Below are 21,730 nucleotides of genomic sequence, written 5' to 3'. Positions count from 1 at the left end.
GACTGGTAGATCCCTTCTCACGAAAGTGTGTACCAATTTTCCTTCCGTTTGTCCTATCATTCCGTATCTTAGATATCCCGGTATCGTACACTTGAGGCCCGATTCTTGTACGGCTAAAACGTCCGGCAGAGAATCGGTGTCCATGATTAACATTTTGAGCGAGCCAATCTTTGTGTTGAGACCCCCACTGTTCCACTGCCACACGCGAACTTTACTGCTGTCCTCCATGGTTGGCAGTTAGTCTCGTAAACTCTTGTTCAATGCGCGTCATCCGCTCTTCGTTCGTCTTTATACGTTCATCCAGTCTTTGAAGGCTTGCCATTATGCTGCTGAGCGCAGCTTCGACTTTCTGGGAGAACGAGTCTTCGGTCTTTCTAGCCTTGTACGGTATCTCCGATGAGCAGCTGACGCTCGTTTAGACCGAGCTTTCAGTCTGTTCTCTTCCGTCCTTTCCTGACTTCGGCCGGCCGTGGAGGTGCTGGCATCTCGTTGTCGGTTTCCACGTTCTGGTTTCCAGTGACGACACCCATTGGTGTGGGAGCGCTGCTTTTTATTTATTCCTGTTGGAGTTGTCGGATCGTACGCATGGTCGCTTCATAGTTCTTCTTGAGGCACGCCACTTCTTCGGTTAGTTGTTTGCTTTTTCAAGCGCCGAATCGGTAGAGTTTTCGGGTGCATCCTTGGCTTGCGGCTTCCTCGTATTTTTGCCTCGTGCGGCTCGAGCGCAGCTCATTGTTTCTTCCTCTTCACTGGTAGAAGTAGTGGTGGTATCTTCGGTTGTCACGAAAGAGTTTTCGGTTTGAGCCTGTCCTCCCTGAAATGATTGTAGCGTTCCCGACAGGCGTTGCTTCCAGTGTAGTGGTGTCCATTGCCTAACACGCACTTGGGGGTGCACGTGTAATCGGTCCTCGCTCCGGGCACCCGTCGTGTCCCTCGCCGCACTTTGGGCATCTGCTGCTGACACCTTCGGGGCAATTATGTGCGCTATGTCACATTTTTCTGCACGCGGTGCACGCTTTGCACGCTTGCTTTCTCTCCAAATAGGTGCGGTAGCAGTTGATGCTTCCGAAGATCTTGATGTTGCCCGGTAGAACCTTCGTGCCCAGTGTAATCAAGATGGACCCGGATCGGCCCATCCGCTTTGCATCGATTATAGGTGTTTTGGGATTGCTCCGCTGCAATTCTTCCAAAATCTTTTGGATGTTGGTTTCTCGTTCTCTACTAAACACGGCGACTACTATTCGGGGAGTGTTTTCCGAGTTTGCGATGTATTCATGCGCTTCGTATTCGTTACCATCGTACCGAAATCCCTTGACTCCGGTACTTCTCCGCCTGTTCCTGATCGTTCATATGCACGGTGACCGTGTTGTTACGTACGTTCTTGATAGCATAGTCTTCTACGAGCGCTGCCCGTGGCGATACGTTGGTCGCTGCCATGATGCACGCAAAAGTCTCCAAGGCTTCAGCTTTCCTTAGGCCGAGGCCCTTGATTGCGACGGTAATCTCGAAGGTCTTTCTCTCCTCTTTGAGCAACGTTCTGAAAGTCTTTATGATCCGCCGTCCTTTATATCCACCAACTAGTTGCCATTTCAATTTGTTGTCATCTTCGACTTTTTGTTCCTCTCTAGCAGCCAATTCTTGCTTGTATCTAGCGATATACAAGAAGGTAGCGTGATTCTCCCGCTCCCTCGCCGTCATGGCGCTAGGCCGAGCGTGAGGCCTAGCTCTCTCCGACAGATTCTCTTCTATAATGGCTGTTTCGGACGGAATTTCGTGCAGAAAACAATATCCCTACCTTTCGCTTGATCTTCCGATGCGTAAAAAGTGCAGACTCACCCCAAAAATGTTCAGGACCCGCGGTAATCCGCCGAAAATCCGGAGCACGTGGAAGACACGTCCGCCTATCTCTCCCTCTGCTATCTGTCCCGTACTCGAGAGCCGAAGTAAAATCAAGACAACAAGAAGGGGAGGAGATCAGAACGTGGCGCCCCACGTGGTTAACTTTAGAACTAAACGGATGGGGAGAATTCGGTTATGCCACGTTCGGTTATGTTAGCGCTCGGCTGACATAACCGAACGCGGCGTCAGCGTTCGGCTGGATTCGGAGTTCGTGTTCTCCGGTGAGTGGGAGGAGGATCTTTTTTGTTACCACTCCAGCCTGCATGAACAATGCAGCATGCAAGGTGCCCAGCTCAGCACAAAAGCCCAAGTGGGTCAAACTCGCATCCTCTGACGACTGCTTTCGGGACATATCCGGCACTTAGCGTCCCTTCGTTTATTGTTAGTATTTTTACATTACACTGTGCCCCGCGCTCTATTAAAGAAGATGCACAAGCAATGCATTCAATGCATTTTGAATGCACAAGCAGTGCATTCAAAATTACCGTTCAATTCCATTGACTTCAACTGCCTGTAAACTTCTTGAATATATAATATATGATCATTTATCAAAATTCCTAGATGAACACAACATTTTGACTAAAAATCAGCATGTATTCCGAAAAGGCTTTTCAACATGTACTTAATTAATTGAGACTGTTCACGATTTCTCCTGGGCAATGAACAATAGAAAACAAATTGATGCTATTTTTATGGATTTTTCGAAGGTGTTTGATAAGGTCTCTCACAAAAAGTTACTATACGAATTGGGAAAAATATGTAAGAACACACAGTTAGTAAAATGAATTTCAGCATACCTTTCAAATCGTCGAAAATTGGTGGTTTATGGCGAATATTTCTCTGACAGATTTTCTATTGACTCTGGCGTTCCCCAGGGCTCTGTGCTTGGGCGGGCCTCTCATTTTCTAGTTGTTTACTAATGATATAGTACAAGATATTCCGGTAAAAATCAGCTTATACGCTGATGATTGTATAATTTACTCAGAAATAGCTAGTGCTTCCGATCAATTTTTGTTAAATAGAGCTTTTTAAAAAATCACAGAATGGTGTACGAAGTGGAAAATGACTATTAACTTTGAAAAAACGTTTTTTATGAAAATTACTCACAAAAGAAATCCTTTGAAGTTTGTTTACAATACTAATAATATTCGTCTATCAGAAGTTCTTAACACAATATAAATAACTTGGACTATGGGTCACTCATAATCTTACTTGGACAAAACAGATTGATTACGTAACATCAAATGGTCTTCGAAAGTTATTCTTTCTTAGAAGGACGCTAAGAATTTCTACCCCTTCCTTGCGTCTTCTAACATATAAAGTTATAGTCTTGCTAACATTAGATTACGCGGCTATCATTTGGGATCCCTTCACCAAACTAAACATTAACAAGCTCGATCATGTGCAGAAAAAGGCAGCTCCCGCTACATTTATAATAGCTTTGGCCGTACCTCTATAACCGAACTTTTAACCAGAGCTAACTTAAAGTCATTATCTCTCAGAAATCGGCATTCTCGACTAAAATTTTTGTATCAATCAATAAATGGACATTATAGAATGGATCTGTCTCACCTAATAAACTTCTCATCAGGCTACGCTACTCGACGTAGGCATGCGCTAACAAGAACTCCTTTTCGATCGCGTAATACTTGCTTCAAATACTCTTTTTTTTCCCCGCGAACGGTGATTGGAATAGACTTTCTGAAAGTGTTGTTATGCAGCCATCATTGTCTTTATTTGAATCCTTCCTAAATTAGTTTTGTCCCTCTGTACAATATTTGTTCTTTTGTTTCTGCGACTAGTTTGCTATTTTGTACGCCTGCATATCTCGTTAATCAAATGTACCCACCTGCTAAAATCCCTTTCAGGGATTGCAGCATAAATAAATAAATAAAATAAATAAATGACATGAACATGCCCACAAGGCCTGTGGGCATGTGCAAAGGCCTTGTGTTAGGTATACACCGAGGTGGGGGGGGGGGGGGGCAACAAACGGGTTAGAGCTCCTCGCCAATAGTGACATCACTGAATATCACGTCCTGCGGCACACCTTAGACGCATTGTTTAACTGCAATCCACATTTCCTATATACGGAGTTCACTATAAACGAACTTGGGATACGAATATGAGTGAATGAATAAAAAAGAGAGCCCACATAATAGCCACGGCAGTGCTCGCACCTTCTTCAAGTAAGTGTTGTTCAGAAAGGCATTCAACGTTTGGGGACGCGTTGTTGGCATTTTGAGAGGTCATCCAGCTTATCGTTCGATTCCTGTCCTGTTCTCTGCTTATCGATGCTCGCTTAGAGACAGTATTCACGACAGCAATAAGTGACGGACTGACCACAAAAAGAAAATAAACAACAGAAAACTGTGACGTTTTGCCGTAGCAAAATCACATAAACCAACAAGCAAAAAAAATTTTTTTTGTCCGCTTATTTTTTTTTAATTTGTTATTTTCTTGACACTCAACTCTTCATTGTCGTCGTAGGTTGTTTCCCGTTCTGCGTCACGCCTCAGTGTGGCTCGCGACTGCCGAAGCTCCCGTCACTGCAAGATCTGCGCAGGTCCTCATCACCACAAAGAATGCCCAACACCACGTGAACCGCAATGCGCAAACTGCGGCTCGCGCCATGTATCAACCTATGCAGGCTGTATACGAAAACAGGCGGCACATGCTGCTAAGAAAAATTAGCTTTTTTTATGGCAAACCTACTCCACGGAAAGCTTTAGCTCCTAATTTGGATGTTATCAAGGCAAGCGACAGAATGACCACGCAAAATGAAACATCACGGTCTACCTTTTCCCATGCTCTGCAAGGAATTCCAAGCGGCAGCAACACAACACTGACAGATCACAAGACAGGACAAGGAACTTCCCATGTCATATCACAAAATGCAAAAACAACTGCAGATACCCAAGAGGAAGTACCTTCCCATGTGGATAGTCGACGCCGTACTAGTTCTAAAGCTGCGCATCATATTGTGTCTGCCCATTCAGATCAAGAAAACAGCGCGAAAAGCATCCTTCACATGTTCCTACCTCTCATGATGGAAGTTATAAAAGAAATTATCAAAGAATATCCGAAAATCGGTTCCAAGTCATCCATCAAAGCTCTGTTGGCCATGGAACCACATTTCAACGGCATTCAATGACTCATCTGTCTAAGGTGTACACCACTTCTTTTTTATTACACTGGAATGCGCGCCACCTAATGCCGAAACGCAGTGATTTTAAGGATTTTGTCAGTCGCTACAAATTCCCGGTTTTAGCTGACGGTTTTAGTTATCTACCTATCTATATAAGTCACACCAAATTACATCCCTTTGTGGGACATAGACATACAGTTTTAACTGACTGGTCCAAGTTTCGTGCACTGAACGCTGATACAATGACAACTTTTAAGACACTAGATGATTTAGTTTCTGGGATAGAAATTAACCTTGAGAAATCATCACAAATATTAAAAGTCCCTCAAGGACATCTAGGGGTAGATCCTGAGTACCAGAAATTGCGTGCTCAACGCCGTCAGGCGGAACGAAAAGCTCGAAGGAGCGGAATACTTGAAGATCAAATGAGAGACAGACCAATTCAGGCGAAAACAAAACACGAGCTCGAATATTTGGGAAAACGCACACCCGACAATACAAGCATGGCGCATAGTCCTCTCATTAAAATCGCCGGTATTACAACGCCAAACATTGCGCGCACTGGTACTTCATCGAGGTGTCAGCGATATGAATAAAGCTGAAAAATTTTTGCAGAGCACTGACGCAACACCTATCTACAGCAATAGCAAACACGGCTCAGAAAACCACATCGCCGCGGTTATCAATATCCTACAACCATATCATGAATCTGCCATTTAACAAAAGTGAACTGAAATGGGCATTGAGAAAGCTTAGGCGAAAAAGCGCCCCAGGACCAGATGGTATCACTCCGGCTGCACTAACGAATATTGGGAAGCACGCCATGTCCTTTTTATTGGATATGCATAACCGATGTTGGGCTAGTGGTTGTATACCCCTGGCATGGAAAGAAGAAATTTTAGTGACTGTTTGAAAACCTGGAAAATTCCCCCTAAGCATTTCATATTTTCGTCCAGTGAGCCTTACCAGCGTCCTGATGAAGACGATGAAACATATGGTCTTACAGCGGCTAAATTGGAAATTAGATTCCAGTAGAATATTGCCTTTAAAAATGACCGGTTTTAGGCGGAATATGTCGGCTATGAATTCTGTGCTTGATCTCGTGACCAGTGTAGAAGACGAGCGCAGCATTCACAAAATCACAGCAGCAGTGTTTCTAGACATTCAACGGGCATTTGACAGGGTTAGTCACTGCCATGTTATCGAACAGCTTCAGCGACTAGAAGTAGGTGACCGCTTAGTGAACTGGATGAGTGATTTCCTTCATGATCGATCGGTGTACGCACAGACGCCCAACGGTTTTACATCAAAACACCATGTTTCACAGGCAGTTCCTCAAGGAAGCGTATTTAGTCCCAGATTATTTAATCTTGTATTGACAGAGCCCTCTGGTCTATTACCAGATAATGTATCAATTACCATGCATGGTGATGACATATCTATTTGGTGATCAGATGCTAATCCCAGTGCAATTCAGGTTCGTCTTCAGACTTCACTTTTAAGTGAAGAATTTCTCATTGAACGAGGAATGTCGATCTGAGAAATCTGCGGTCCGTCCATGCATTACACGACGAAGACTCAATAACTTTGAACTCAAGCTTGGAGGGAAACCTTTGCCTTTGGTGAAGGTTCATCGTTTCCTTGGGGGGTGAACATACACCGAAACCTGTCTTGGACAGCTCATGTAAAATCTTTAGAAAAAATAAAAGCGCCATGCGTCAATATCTTACGCTGCCGCTCTGGAACCAAATCCGGTGGCTCTTCGAAAGCACTTTTAACTCTCCACGGAGCACTCGTTACGCAGTGCCTTTCGTATTCACTTCCAGCATTATGTGGGCTCCCCTGACTTTTGAAACACGACTTAAACATCTCATAGCCCGCAGCCTACGAATCTGCTTGGGAGTACCAAGAGCCGCAGCGAGTTCCTTGGTAGTTGCAGAAGCTCACGCCCTCACAATACCGATTCTACGTGAACGGGAAACTCTCCGACATTTCATTCCCCTTCTTGCACGACATCATGATCATTCACTCGTTGCAACTTTCCGTCGTAGGACGTTTTCCAGTGTGCATAAGGTAATAATGGCTAACACAGATATAATTCCAGAAAACTTCGCACTCATATATGAGTCTCCAGCTGCGCTTTGGATATTCTACTCTGCAAATATTTCTTCAGCAGTATCTGAAATTGTGAAAAAGTCGCCTTTACACCAAACCACATTGAAGCAAATGACACTTCTAATGCTTTCTGAAGCCCCAGATGACGTTACTGCGGTCTACACGGATGGGTCAACATGTTGACCCATCCGTGTAGACCGCAGTAACGTCAAGACGCAGGCGATTTATCCTCTACAGCAGCCTTTATAATTCCGTCTTTAAAAATATAAAAAAGATTATTACTTTCATACAAAACTCAACTAACACAGAACCTTCTGCTATCTTGCAAGCGGTTCTCTACTTTACTCAGAAAACAAGTATTACCAGTTCGACTTTCTACACGGATTAATGAGTGCTCTGAACATGATAAAATACATATCACCAACAAGTTCATCTATTGCCATTAATATTTTTTCCACCTTCCGAGAGCTATTGAAACTGGACATACAATTAAATTTCAATGAATCCCTGGACACTGTGGCATTCAAGGAAATGAAGCTGCCGATCTGGCAGCCAAAAATGCTCAGAATATGAATACCAAGACTGCAATTATACTTTCACGAAAGGGGACACATTAAACCTGCTCAGAAGGACGTCAAGGCAAAGATCCCAGGCAACTTGTTTTAGAGCTCCTCAGAACTCTGCGGATTGACCCTAACTCGAAATTTTTGATGCCAAGACACTTTTCAAGAGCTTCTGAAACATGAATACACAGACTACGATTGGCTGTTCCTTTTGGACATTTCCTACATCGAATACGACAAGTTACCTCCCCTCTGTGCATCGAATCCCGGACAAAAGCTCACCGGACAAAAGCTCACCGGACAGAAGCTCACCGGACAAAAGCTCACCGGACAAAAGCTCACCCATTTTTTCACAGACCCGGACAAAAGCTCACCAGGAGAAAATCCCATCCTATCCAAAAATTCCGCACAGCTTCCCAAAGTGGTCAATTGTCTTGTACTTGTCCTAAAGACCCAACTCCCGTTTCTTCAAAATATTTTTTTTTTAAATTGGCAACTCAATGATTTGTATAATACAGTTTTGCTTCAGTTTCCCTTCCACATCACCCTCAGATAATCCTTAATTTCAAATACATTTACAACGCAGAATGAAGGAAACAATATAATTTTCTTAGCCATTCACCCACTTCAAATATTAACCTGAAACCCCAACTAACCCATTCATTAGTAATGAAGAGACTTATCAGCTCCACTCAATTTCGGTTACCTATTATTTCTTTCTAAAATCGTTGCTTCTCCGCCTGTTATGGCTTATCTGTCGACACCTTTGCATGGGATGGGGGGTAGCAGTCTCCCTGAAAATGGTGCAATATTCATCGCGTCCGCACTTTATCCCAGCCCCTGATTCGCCCTGGTAGCCAAAAAAAAATAATAATTAGGTGAGCTTTTGTCCGGGTCTGTGCGAAAACGGGTGAGCTTTTGTCCGGTGAGCTTTTGTCCGGTTACCTTGTGCATCACATGTGACGAAATAGAAGACGCAGAGCACATACTAATCAACTGCCCAACTTATACAGATGAACGAGACCATTTTTGAGAACAAATGTCCACTATCGATAACCACCCATTGTCCCTCTCAACACTCCTTGGTCCATGGAACAAACCAAGGACTCAACAAATTGTGATCGGGTATGTTGTAGATTATCTGGAGGACACAAAATCAAGTGAGAACTATTGACAAGAACAAATTTCATGTATAGTTCGCTCCTGGTATGCCGTCGCTGTACTGCGGCCTATTTTTGGAAAGAACAGGACACCGTTTTGGAGGCTGTCGGTCCAAGGACCGGGTTGCGTGAATACCTCCTCATACTGAGGACGGGTGCTTAGTTTAGGGACGGTGCCGCCCACCGGGTTTGGGCGGACGTATTGTAACGTCGGGTTCTGGACACTGTACATATGTAAATGATTATTTTATTGTATATATCCGTACATATTCTTTTGTTTTCTTTTTTTTTGTCAAATTTATATGCTGTTTATAATTCCAATCAATGGTCTGGGGTAGCCAGCGCTGGTCCTGCAGCTGCTAAAATCTCCAATTTGAACGTTTTTATTTTTAATAAAGATTTATTTTCTTTCTCTCTCCCCCTTCGTGCTCCGAGAAAACATAGTAAAAACAACGAAGACAAAGACAAAAAAAAAATAATAAAGGAAGCTGCTCGGTCGACGACGACGAGAGAGGAAACCACGGCTAGATTTTGCTCTGTAACTCTTGATTCTTTTGTTCCTGTACATACAGCAGCGACTGGTGTCTGAGGGATCAAACGTTACCATGAATCGGCCGCAGCTCATGGCGGCACGGGTGACCTCCAGTGGTGGTGACCCATGACACGGCATGACATCTCAACCCGCGGTACGCTTCTACTGGCATCAGCGACAGAACCTTCATGCTCGCAGCAAAAACCTGCTGACAAGGACCACAACTGTCATATCACCCAAGATACCCCCTCTGGCCGCTTCGGTCTGGGCATATGACCAAACGACATGGGCGGTGTTTCCGCTGAATCGTCCTCGACACCTGCCGAGATACTGGCAGCAGAAAATGACAAAATGGAGGAGGGGTTCACAGAAGAAGATCTGGAAGGCTTCATTTTTGTGGAACACCATCGACATAAAACAACAGGAGTTCCGGTGCTTTTGACCTCCATCAGTAAGACACAGCGCCTCCAGCAGAAAAATCCGTTGAGGCTAAGTGCCGAGTTCAAGAGGGTAGCGGGTGGCCCCATTTTTTATACGCCATCGCTTTACAGCTAGGGGCGGTCTCCTGCTTGAAGTTGCAGAAGTCGCTTCGGTGAAAACCTCTTGCAAGTTCGTACCCTTGGGAATATTCCAATTCAAGTCTTCATATACTGAGTGCATACCTCCAGAACTCCAGAATGATTAAGGGAGTACCCCTGTGGCATACGGACACTGAATTAGCAGGATTCCTGCTGCCAGAAGGTGTCATCGCGGCCCGCCGCCTCTACCGCCGCTGTGCAAAACCTGGTGACGCCGTAAAAGTGTCAGGCAGAGTGATTCTCACGTTTCGTCCAAACACAGAACGTCCGTCGAAAGTCAACCTCGGGTTCACCCGGCATGATGTCGCCGAGTACATTGAGGCACCACCCAGGTGCTTCAATTGGCAGGCACTCGGCCGCATCACTAAAGTTTGCAAAGGAAGTACAAAATGCAAAAAATGCGGTGAACCAGATTCAAGAAAGGACTGCAAGGGCGAGGCACCAGTAAAGTGTGCAAACTGCAGTGTTGAGCACCCAGCAGACTATTCAAACGGAATAGTCCGCCTGGCTGCTCTGAAAAAGACCAAGACTTTTGTACGAGGTCCACCACCGCACCCTCCGATCAGAGATGACCCTCCCTCCCGGGCATCCTATCCACCTCTTCCACCTCAAGATCAAGCAAGCCCGACCGACGCCTCCCCAGCAATAGCTGCGGATGAGAAAGAACAAGTCGGAACATACTCCTTCGGACAAGCAGACAGCATCCAAAAACACCCCTCCTAGTGAGCCACCACCTGCCTCACAGACGCCAAGTAGTTCTGAGACACCTCGATTTAAATCTGGCAGGCGCACATATAGCGACGCAGCCTCTCCTGTTTCCCCCGTTCAGGAGTCGCCATTTCCTGCCTTCGGCACGATGACGGTCAGTGACATAATAGGTGTCGTTTTTTTTCTGTCATTCCAAACTACATTTGACAACTATCATCGTGCACTTTTAAGAACATAGTTGAGGGAGTTTTGGTTTTTGAACCTGCAATCGTAGCACTGGCGGGAAGCTCGCGTCAGTCTAATGCAGCGTTGGACAAAATACTGGATAAAAGTATTTAACTTAAGCTACTAAAGACCTGCATCATAAAGTATTTAAAGTACTACTCAAGTTACTTTCACTGCAACGTATATTTAGTAGAGTGCAAATACTTAGAAATGTACTTCAGTTACTTTTGAAGATAATTCCGCATTGTGTGATTTGTATCGACGTCAGTGACAAACACAATTATACAGTTGCGAAAGTGTGGTTCACCCCAATGGTTTATGAGCACGCAACAATACAAAACGGCAAAAAAAAAAAAAAACGCCCTAAGGTTATTTTATGCAGTCCAACCGTAGGGAGCGGGATAAGACTATTACATGCTACAAAACATTCTTGGGACAAAATAATATAAAAAGAGGTCGCTTCAGCTATATTGACCTGCGGCGCACCTTAAACGTATAGTTTCACAACAATCCATATTCACTCTATGGGGAGTTCACTATAAACGAACTTAGGATACGGCAATGAGTGAATGGACAACAAAGAGAGCCAACATAATAGCCAAGGCACTGGTCGCACCTTCTTCAAGTTACTTTCAGAAAGGCAATCAACGTTGGCGGACACTTTGTTGGAATTTCGAGAGGTCATCCTGCTCGAAGTTCGTTCCTTGTCCTGTTCCCCGCTTATCAACATCCGCTTACGAACAGTGTTCGTGAACAAACTAAATGCCAAACTGACAAAAAAAAAAAAAAAGAACTACGTTTTGCCGTAGCGGGGTTAAATATACAACAAGCAACAAAAGGTGTCTTCTTTTTGTGTCCACTTCTCATTTTCTTCTATTTGTTATCTTCTTGACTCTGAAGCAGTGTTGGACAAAATACTCGATAAAAGTATTTAAGTTAAATTGCTAAATACCTGCTTTATAAAGTATTTAAAATACTACTCAAGTTACTTTCACTGTAAAGTATCTTGAGTAGAGTACAAATACTTAGAAATGTAATTCAATTACTTTTGACATACTTCCGCATTGCGTAATTTGTTTCGATGTCACTGATTTGACAATTATACAGTTGCACAAATCTGGTTTACCAGAATGGTTTATTAGCACGTAACAACACAAGACGGAAAACAAAAAAAACATTGTAAGGCTATTTTGTGCAGTTCAAGTATAAGGATCAGGATATTGTCACGAATGACAAATGATGAGGCGGAAAATAACTGAAGAAAATAAACGTTTGACGGGGCGAACTTGTGCCCAAAACCAAATAGAGAAAGGCTAGCGTTCCAGGCGTCGATGTCGGCGAAACAGCAGGATCGAGCGCTAGGACGAGACTGACTCCGGACCGCCACGCGGAGCACCTTTTGTACCCGCGCGGGTTTCTGGAACATTCGGTGTAGAACGTTCGGCGCATAGAACATTCGTAACTCGATCACACGACAAGGTTTTCGAACTTACGAGAATGTCAAGTTGAAAGAATAAACAAAAGAGGAGTCCGCTCCCTGGAATCGAACCCGGAGGCTTCGCGCGAGAGCCGAGCGTGGTAACCATTCGGCCACGCGTTTTTTTTTTTTCTTTTTTATTGAACACAGAATGCAGAATACGAATGCAAAGTCAATACACACACAAACCGCCCAACAACTTGTCTGCTAACTAAAATTCCTTCATATTTTTCAGCGACTCAAGTGCACCCAGTCGGGCGTAGTGTCGGGAGACCTGCATTATAAAGACTGTACCTGCGTTGCCAAATCAATAGAATGAAGCTGCGCTGGTTTAATGTGCAGGTTTGTATGATGCAGTTCCATCCGGGTGTTCGACAAACTAAAAAGGCCAAGTACCATAAATAAATCAGAAGGAACCGCGTCTCTTTCTTCGACTGGCAGAAAACAAATAGTTTCATGGGCCCTTTTTCAGGTCCTTTTTGAACGTCCTCTGTAGAATGTCCCACAAAAACACCGCATCCCAACGAAGAATAAAAATGTATTCGGTTGTTTCTGGTGCTTGCACAAAAGGCAGTCAACCGACCAGAGAACAAAAAACCCTCTTTCCCTCAACCACGGCTTGACAGGTAAAGTGCCACTATGTAGTTTGAAGAAAAGGGCTGCGGGAGGGACACACATTTTTTTACGCGACACATTACGTTTTGCCCTGGACAATGCCTGTAAACAGTGCGATACAGGGGCGCGGGAAAAAGCATTTCAATCAAATCTCGAGACAATCTCTTTTTCTTTACGCTTTCTAGATACTCCATAGAAAATCGTGCTTGTAAAAAGGAAGCATCTTTCACTTATTGCAGAAAACCAAAAAGACTCAAAGGTTCACCACAGTCGTTTGTTACTAACAGAGAAGGCAGTGCGTTCGCCAGTTTTATCTGGATAACAGTTCGCAAGAAAGGATGGGTCTGGTCTCGAAGAAAAGTGAAACGTGAGACCAATTGTCTCACAAACAAGTGAGTCCCAGTCCACCGGCTTTGACGCGGCGGAAAAGGTTATCCCGCCGCGTCCTCTCCCAGCTGGAATTTCAGACAAAGGTGGCGAATATTCGGTGGAACTTTTGTATGCTCGTACGCTTGCATGCCGGCACCTGCAATACTTACCAAAGTTTTGCGACGAGAAAAATGTTGCACACTGTGGCATGGGTAAATATCGATATATCACGGTTTGCCCACGAGGTTGCCTTTGATTTTAAATCCCCTAGAACTTCGGCCCAATATGGCGTGCTATTTTTGTAGTGTTGTAACAGCACCCCGAGATAGGTGGTCGGGGTGTCCATCCTACTTATGCCAGCAAAAGACTGAGGTTTTGAGACCCCATTCCCGTGCCAGAGCCCGCAACACTTTCCCCAATTAACTGCGGCCCAGTGGCATCACAGAATTCTCTTGTTAACCGCGCGGTTTCCATTATGCTTTCTTTGTCGCAGCAAAAAAATCCATCAGCATACACTGACACCTTGACTTCGACCGCGTTAAGGGTGAAGCCTCGGATGCCTTTGCCACCTGCAACTTTCAAGCAGAAAGGTTCTAGGTAGAGCGAAAAGAGTAACGGCGACAAAGGACAGTTCTGCCGCACTGATGTTTGTATTCCTATGCGTTCTAATAAACATTTATTTATTATCAGCCTCGTCCCACAGTTGTTATAAGCCATTGTCACGCCCCTCAAAATAATTTCCCCGAGATTTACGTGAGATAAAATCCGCCTAAGAACGTCATAACCCACTTTATCAAAGATTTTTCAAAATCCAACTGAATCATAGCTACGCGGCCTCTCCCTATACTGTTTTCAGAATGCTCCTTGCGACGTGTATGTTGGTTTGTATGGAACTCCCTTGCATACCACAAGTTTGGTGGCCGCCGACGAGGTTTCGGATAACAACCTGTAGACGGCGCGTGAGTACTTTGGTAAAAATCTTATAATCTGTGTTACACAGAGAGATAGGCCGGTAGCCTGTTACACTGCGTCTTCTGACCATGTCATCTGATTTCGGTATAAAGATTGTGTGAGCTTCTGCAAATGAGCGAGGTAATCTGTGTTTTGTGTATGCTTCTTCAAATATTGAAAGTAGCAAAGGGCTTACAGATGTTTTAAAGGTTTGATAAAATACTGCGCAGAGACCATCCGGCCCCGGTGTCTTCTGTCGTGCTAGCAAATCTATAGCTTTTTCAATCTCTCCTATGGTGATGTCCCCTTCCAGCCATGTTCTCTCGTCCTCGCTTAGCTGAGGCATGAGCGTAAGATAATTATCGAGTTCTGCGAAACCTTTGGGAGTCGTCTTTTTGCCAAAAAGCATAGCGTAATAATTAACGAAGAGTTGCTGAATTGTTTTTTGGTCACTACAGGTTGTTCCGTTGAAATCTATTTCACGATTCTCCTTCGCCAAAGCGTACCTTTTTTCGTCGGACAAGGCCCGCTTGGTGGGTTGTTCTCCCAGAATATATTTCTCAGACCGTGAGCGTGTGACACCTCCTCTGTACTTCTCCAGGTATAATTTGTCTAGTTCTGTTTTAATGTTCCGAATATCACCCATGCTTGTTCCAGGGTTTTGGTTTTCTAATCTGTGAAGTGCATCTAGGTTACGTTTTACATGTTTTTCACGCTCTCTGCGTTGGAACTGAATGTTGCTAGACCTTTCGATCGCTGCCAATTTAACTTCCTCTATAAATAGCTCCCACGCCTCATTTAACTGTTTCGCTCATATGCTGCAACAGTTCGGTAACAGTGTCAATAAACTGTTCATCCTTTAGTAGAACTCTGTTCATTTTCCAGCGGTGCCACGGAAACTTTGAGGCTGCACTTTCCTTTTTTCCTATTTTAACGGTTACAAGGCAGTGGTCAGTGAAAAAAAATGGGTTGGACGTCATATTCATGCGCTTGCTGTAACATGTCCGAGGATAAATAAATGCGGTCGAGACGGGCATGGGAGGAAGCTTGGAAATGGTTGTACTTCAAGCAGTGCGGTGGGGCGCTGGAGGTGCCCACGTTGTCTAAGTCACAAGAGACTATCACATCTTTCAAAAGGTTCACGCTGTTGTCACTTACCCTAGTGTGGAAGGACTTGTCGCGTTCATCGCAAACGCAGTTGAAATCCCCCATCAGATCTGTCACACTCTACGTAACGACTGTTTTTATTGCCATGATTTTAAAAGCTAGAGTTGATTATTTTGTGTCATTTGTGGTATTACAAAGTCTATGTTAATCATTAATATTGTATAAAAATAGGTAATTTCGTTTCATGCTTACTGGCCTAAAAGTTTGTGCTTGTATACTGTTAAGGCGATGAACCATTTTGTTTTTACTTATGTTGAGTTCCGCATAAATAGGACTCCAATCAGTGTATAAATTTGATTTTACATACTTCCGATTTGTTAAATTCATCCCATGCTGGACTGTAAGTACTCACGCACAAGCACACAAGTGCTTTTGTGAGACTAAGGATATTGTATGTATGCTTTCTTTCTGAATGAACTTATTATTATTATTAAAAAAAAAACTGGTTAGGAACTGGAAAAACTGTTCTCTGTCCGCTGCATTATTCGGGGCATAGACGCAAATAACCCGCCACTGAACATTTGACAAAATAAAATCACACGAAATAAAACGGCCCCGTTCATCTACAGTCACATGCAGATCGGAAAGATTAACAGACTTTTTCAAGAAAAGAAAACATCCCGTCAAAAAACCTGCCGCGTGGCTACCGCACACTTCATAATGGAAAAGAAAGGGCTTCATCGCGACAGCAATGTCGTTATCACTTTCCATTTTTGTCTCCTGCACAGCAAGAAAATCCGGCTTCGCGTCAGATAGCAAGCGCTGCAGCTGATATCGCTTCTTCCTCGAGTTAAACCCTCGAACATTGAGGGTTCCGAAACTGAAGGCCATCCAGCGAAAATTACAAAGAAAGGCAAGGTCGTGCAACGGCGACGTCCGTCTGACAAGAAAAAAAAAAAGAAAAAAAAACCTCATTTACAAAGCGGAGCTCTCCTTGCCGGAGGCTTCACCGCGGGTCCTGTCGAGGCTTGTCTCCGGCCAGGGCCGGAGGTCTTCCGTGGTGCTTGCCCCTCTTGGGCGTGACCACCTTCCACCTGTCCTGGACCATCTCCTGAAGCCACATTGGATGGTCATCGTCCTGTGCGTCCGCAGGCGGAAGGGGTCGCTTGACGGTGCTAGCTACGACTTCCATGGCTACGTTGCCTTTTACGGAGTCCGCGCACTGGGCAAAGTCAAATGACACCCGGTGCAGATAGTCATCCTTGCCTTCGGGTTTCTGGGGTGGCGGGGGACGAGTAGGCTCGCCGCCCCGCGCTTCTTGCGCCGGAGCTACGACCACCGGTGCGTGCGTTTCCGACGGAGACTCTTGGGGTTGGGCTGAAATGCTCGCTGCTGTTCCAGCTTGACCATGTGGCTCAAGGTCGACATCGGTCCTGCCGGCCTCTCCCGCCGCCGCTTCCGCCACGTCCTGGTCCATGATGTGCTCCGCCAGGTCGTCGTCCACCTTTGCGTGGGCCGCGTGGGCCGCGTCAGCGTACGCCTTCGCACATCCGCTTCGGGTGTGCCTGTAGAGTCGGCAGCCCTCACAGTAAGGCGCGCGACATTCCTTCCGAATGTGCCCGGTCTTGCGGCAGCGAAGGCAGAGTGGCGCTCGTCCTGGTGCTAGAACCAGCGCCGAGCAGACGGAGAGACGGAGCTGATGAGGCAGACGCTTGACGGTGACGTTCTCCTTCAGGGTTAGCCTCACAGTCCTCGTGGTCGACTGGACTCCCTCGAATCCACCCACGTGCCAGGTTTCTCTGGAGACTCCCTCGACTTTGCTGTAGGGCTCCAGAGCTTTTTTCAGGCAGTCGTCGGGCATGTAAAACGGGATCCAGTGCAGCTTGAGGCGCACCTCTGCCCTGTCCGGGTCAATGATGAAGCACCGCCTGCCTTTCACCTCGAAAGCTTTAGCGGCTGCTAACTTCTCTTTGGCAGCGGCAGACTTGAGCGTCACGAGCCACACGTTGTTCATCTGGAATGACCCGCACGCGGCTATCTCCTTGACCACTCCTGGTCTTTCTAACCCGGCCTGGAAGTCTTCAATCCTCTATGGTCTCGCTGCGATGTCGGCATGTAGGAAAACGGAGTTCAGTAGGTACTCGCCTGTCGGTATCGGGGGCATGACAATCCAATAATTCTCGTTGCATCGTTCGCCTTTGTCACCACGGCTATGAGCAGCCGTTGATACCGCTCCGACGGAGCTCATAGTGACACGTCCGTTCGCTTCGAAAGCGAAACAACGAAATCCTCGGCCACGCGTTCGCTCGGCAACGCCCGTGGCAATATCACTGATACATGTTAGAAAACATTTTTGGGACTGAAATAAAGAGGTCGCTTTAGCTATAGTGATATCGCTGAATGCGTCCTGCGGCACACCTTAGGCGCATCGTTACACTACAATCCATATTCCTTTTATGGGCAGTTCACTATACACGAACTTGGGATACGGATATGAGTGAATGGATAACAAAGAGAGCCTACATAATAGCAACGGCCGTGGTCGCACCTTCTTCAAGTAAGTTGCGTTTAGACAGGCACTCAACGTTGGGGGACGCTTTGCTGGGATTTTGAGAGGTCATCCAGCTTTAAGTCCGCTTCCTGTCCTGTTCTCTGCTTATGAATGTTCGCTTACAGACAGTGTTCGCGAGAGCAATACAAGTGACGGACTGACGACAACAGGAAAATAAACAAAAAAAAAAAACCTCGACGTTTGCCATAGCGGGGTTAAATATACAAGCAAAACCAAAATTTATTTTTTGTTGTGTTCACTTCTTATTATCTTCCAGGGATGGGCAAACTACATGCAAATATGTATCGAAATAGAAATACAAAATACTTCGTCAAAATTGTATTTAATTACAAATCTAATTACATTTCCAAAAAAAGCATTTAAGTACAAGATACAAATACAACCAAATGTATTTGGTCTCCTCCAAATACTTTTCCAAATACATTCCTCAAAATTTGCGTCAGCGACTTCAGGGCACCTGCAACCGGTTTCTGTTTATATCATTTTAATTTTGCCTTGCACACTCGGGAGTTAGTGTGCGATAGTAACGTAATAGAAATATAATCACAAAAAAATGTAATCAGCTTGGACGTAATAGGTGAAAAAAGTACAAAGCTTCAAGCAGCCTTTTTTGGTCGATTACATTTTGGTATAGACCAACAAAGAACCGAGACGACCAAGACGCGCAGCACTAGCTAGAAATATTTTTATTGTTGCAACTCGCACCAGTTACGAAAATCTGGACGACCCGCGCATTTAGAATGTTCCAGGCAAAAATATGGATGGAAATCAGGCTGGAAAGCATCACAAGTTGTCACAGGCACTTATTTAGCCAGTCTGCCTGTGAACGTGGATTTCGTCCCTATTCTTGCCCTGGACTAGCACCGTAATCACAAAGTCACTAAACGCTTGCGCTTGATTGAGAGACACTGCATTCTGGTGCGGAACATAGTTTTCTTTCTGCTCTGGACAGTGCAATAAATTGTAGGGATGCATTTCCGCCCACAAAATTGTATTTAATTACAATTGTATTTGAAAAACCCACATTTTAGTATTTAAATACACACGTCAAATACATTACCCAATATGTAATTAAATACAAATGCAAAATACACAAAGTATTTGAAATACGTATTTCAAATACTTGTATTTGAAATACTGCCCATCCCTGTTATCTTCTATTTGTTATCTATCCTCTTGACACTCAAGTCAGCATTGATATCGAAGGTCGTTTCCCGGTCTGCGTCGCGCCTCAGTGAGGCAATCTTTACTTCCTTAAAACCACCCCTTTTGTTTCAGGATCTTTTGTGGGCAACTCTAGGAAACAAAAGGCGCCTTTGGGAAGGCGAAGGAAAACCCTTCATTGTACGAACTTTGGAGTGAAATATGAATCACAATCGGAGCAAAAGCGATGTGTTCGCAAGCTCAACCCAAGTCACCGTAACTGATCGGACCTAGCAACAGGATTTGGTTGCTCGAATGTTCACGTTTGCTCGTGCCACGCTCACGCCACTTCATACCGAAAAACTCGGAAAATAGAGGAATGTCAAAAATGCATTTGAGATAATGACTACAAGACACTCAGAAATGTAATTAAAATACAGTATCAAATAATCTCTATCAAAAGTATTTGCAAGATTTCAAAATACTTCAAAAAGTATTTAAAATACAGTATCTTGAGTAGAGCATTTGATATAGGCACTAGTCTGGTAATGGCTGATGTCCCCTCGTTCGAAGAGTATGTGAAGCAAGCAACAGTCGTCCAGTGGAATGCTAGAGGGCTACGTTCTCGTCTTTCTGACTTTAGACAGTTTATTTTCAAATATAAGTTCACAATTTAAGCGGTTAGTGAGTCACGTGTACCGCCAGATTTTCTACATTCTGGATATCAAGTTTTTCAATCAAATCGAGACTCTGGCACTAGTCGGGTACTTCTTGCTCTATGAAAAGATTTAATGTATGTGTCACATGACCTTTCATCACATCCAAGTAACGAGTATGTCAGCGTCACTGTAGTAAAGGAAAACTTTCACTCGCTGTAATCGCCGCATACGTTGCCCCATCATGTTCCTTTGATGTTCACAGATTGAGTATCATCATCAGACAATGTTTTCCCACAATATTAGTGGCGGGCGATTTTAATGCTCATAATGCAGCTTAGGGTTTTGCAAGAACAACACGCCATGGAAGGGAACTACTAGAATTAGTGGTTCATTACGAACTTTGCGTGATAAATGACGGGACACCGACAATCGTTCGTGGCACACGTTGCAGTAGCTGTCTAGACGTCCTATTTATGTGATGCGAACTCGTGCTCCGGACGTCCTGGTTTAAGGACGTTGAGACCCACGGTGGTGACCACTCACCTGCCTACATTACATGTACCTGGTTTACAGTCCGAAGTCAACCGAAACTGTGTTCCGTACATTGACTGGACGTGCTTTAAGTATGACGCGGAATCTAAGTTACAAACCACAGGGACATATAACGCGTTTATTTTCACCATTCAGCAGTCAGTAACTGAGTCCAAGCGGTCCGTCGATCTCCCTCCTTCGCGGAAATTGGAAGGTGCAGAGTACGAACGTCTCCGTGCAATCCGGCGGCGTGCAGAACGGCGAGCAAGGCACATTAAGCTATCTGAAAATAGTCGGGTTGATAGACGAACTCTAAAACACATCCGCCGCCACCTAAACAAGCTATGTCAAAAAAAGGGGAGAGGCGTTTGTGCTTCTTTCGTTCGCTGTGCTCCTCTGACACGATTACGGCACATCGCGCGTGGCCTGCGATTTCTACCGCAACAAAGAGCACCATTCAATGCCCTCGCAATATGTTTGCGAAGGTGAATTCTGGACATTGCAGAAGACTTCGGCGCTTCTTTAGTAAGTTTGCCAGCAGTGACCAGCGTCAGTCTGGCAAACGCGAACCTTGCAAATTCACCTGACCAATATCCAAGCGAGATGGATTAAAGTATCTTTACCGCCCAGGAACTGGAGCAAGTTCTGGCGTCACTAAACTACTTTTCTTCACCTGGACCAGATGTAATTACCAATGGCACGCTTCTATGCCTTGGACACGGAGGCTGTCAGTATCTTTTAGAAATATTCAATGTTCCCTGGTCCACAGGCAAAGTTCCAGAAGAGTGGAAAACAGCCTGCGTTGTGCCTGTACTCAAAATTGGCAAATCTCCCTTTAATATGAAATCCTATAGACCCATTGCACTGACGAGTTGCATCGGGAAATGCATGAAACGCATTATTCTTTCACGTCTAGAATGGCTTATAGAGTCAGTCATTATACCCCGATACAGTGACCGGCTTCAGACAAGGACGGAGATCTATCGACAATGTAATGGATCTAGTTACTAACGTCGAGGATCAAAAACTTCGTGGCAAAATAACAATAACCGTGTTTCTCGATGTCCGAGATGCATTCCACAACGTAACTCATTCAGCAGTTTTGGAAAGACTGAAGACCATTGGTATCACGGGTCGTCTTTATCACTGTATAGCTGATTACCTTCATAATAGAACAATGTGTTTGCGGACGAGAGAAGGGGACACTACACAACATGTGCTGAAAAAAGGAGTACCACAGGGTGGGGTTTTGAGTCCTGCGCCTTTCAAAGTGACTCTTATTGGTAGTTCTGAGGTTGTCTGTAAGTCTACTCACATCACGCTTTACGCAGATATGTCTTTGAACATCTGGTATTTCACTTAAGAGCATACAGACTCG

At 44.8% G+C, this 21,730-nt stretch overlaps 2 pseudogenes; both read right to left on the bottom strand.

Moving 5' to 3' along the window:
• Positions 1–211: 211 nt before the first annotated feature.
• On the bottom strand, positions 212–1,698 carry LOC115329898 (annotated as a pseudogene).
• Positions 1,699–5,737: 4,039 nt separating this feature from the next.
• LOC115329906 lies at positions 5,738–6,211 on the bottom strand (annotated as a pseudogene).
• Between the last annotated feature and the right edge of the window lie 15,519 nt (positions 6,212–21,730).

This window comes from Ixodes scapularis, unplaced genomic scaffold, assembly GCF_016920785.2.
Source record: "Ixodes scapularis isolate PalLabHiFi unplaced genomic scaffold, ASM1692078v2 PGA_scaffold3__209_contigs__length_174095766, whole genome shotgun sequence".
NCBI classification, from domain to species: domain Eukaryota; kingdom Metazoa; phylum Arthropoda; class Arachnida; order Ixodida; family Ixodidae; genus Ixodes; species Ixodes scapularis.
This window is presented reverse-complemented; position numbering and strand designations above follow the sequence as displayed.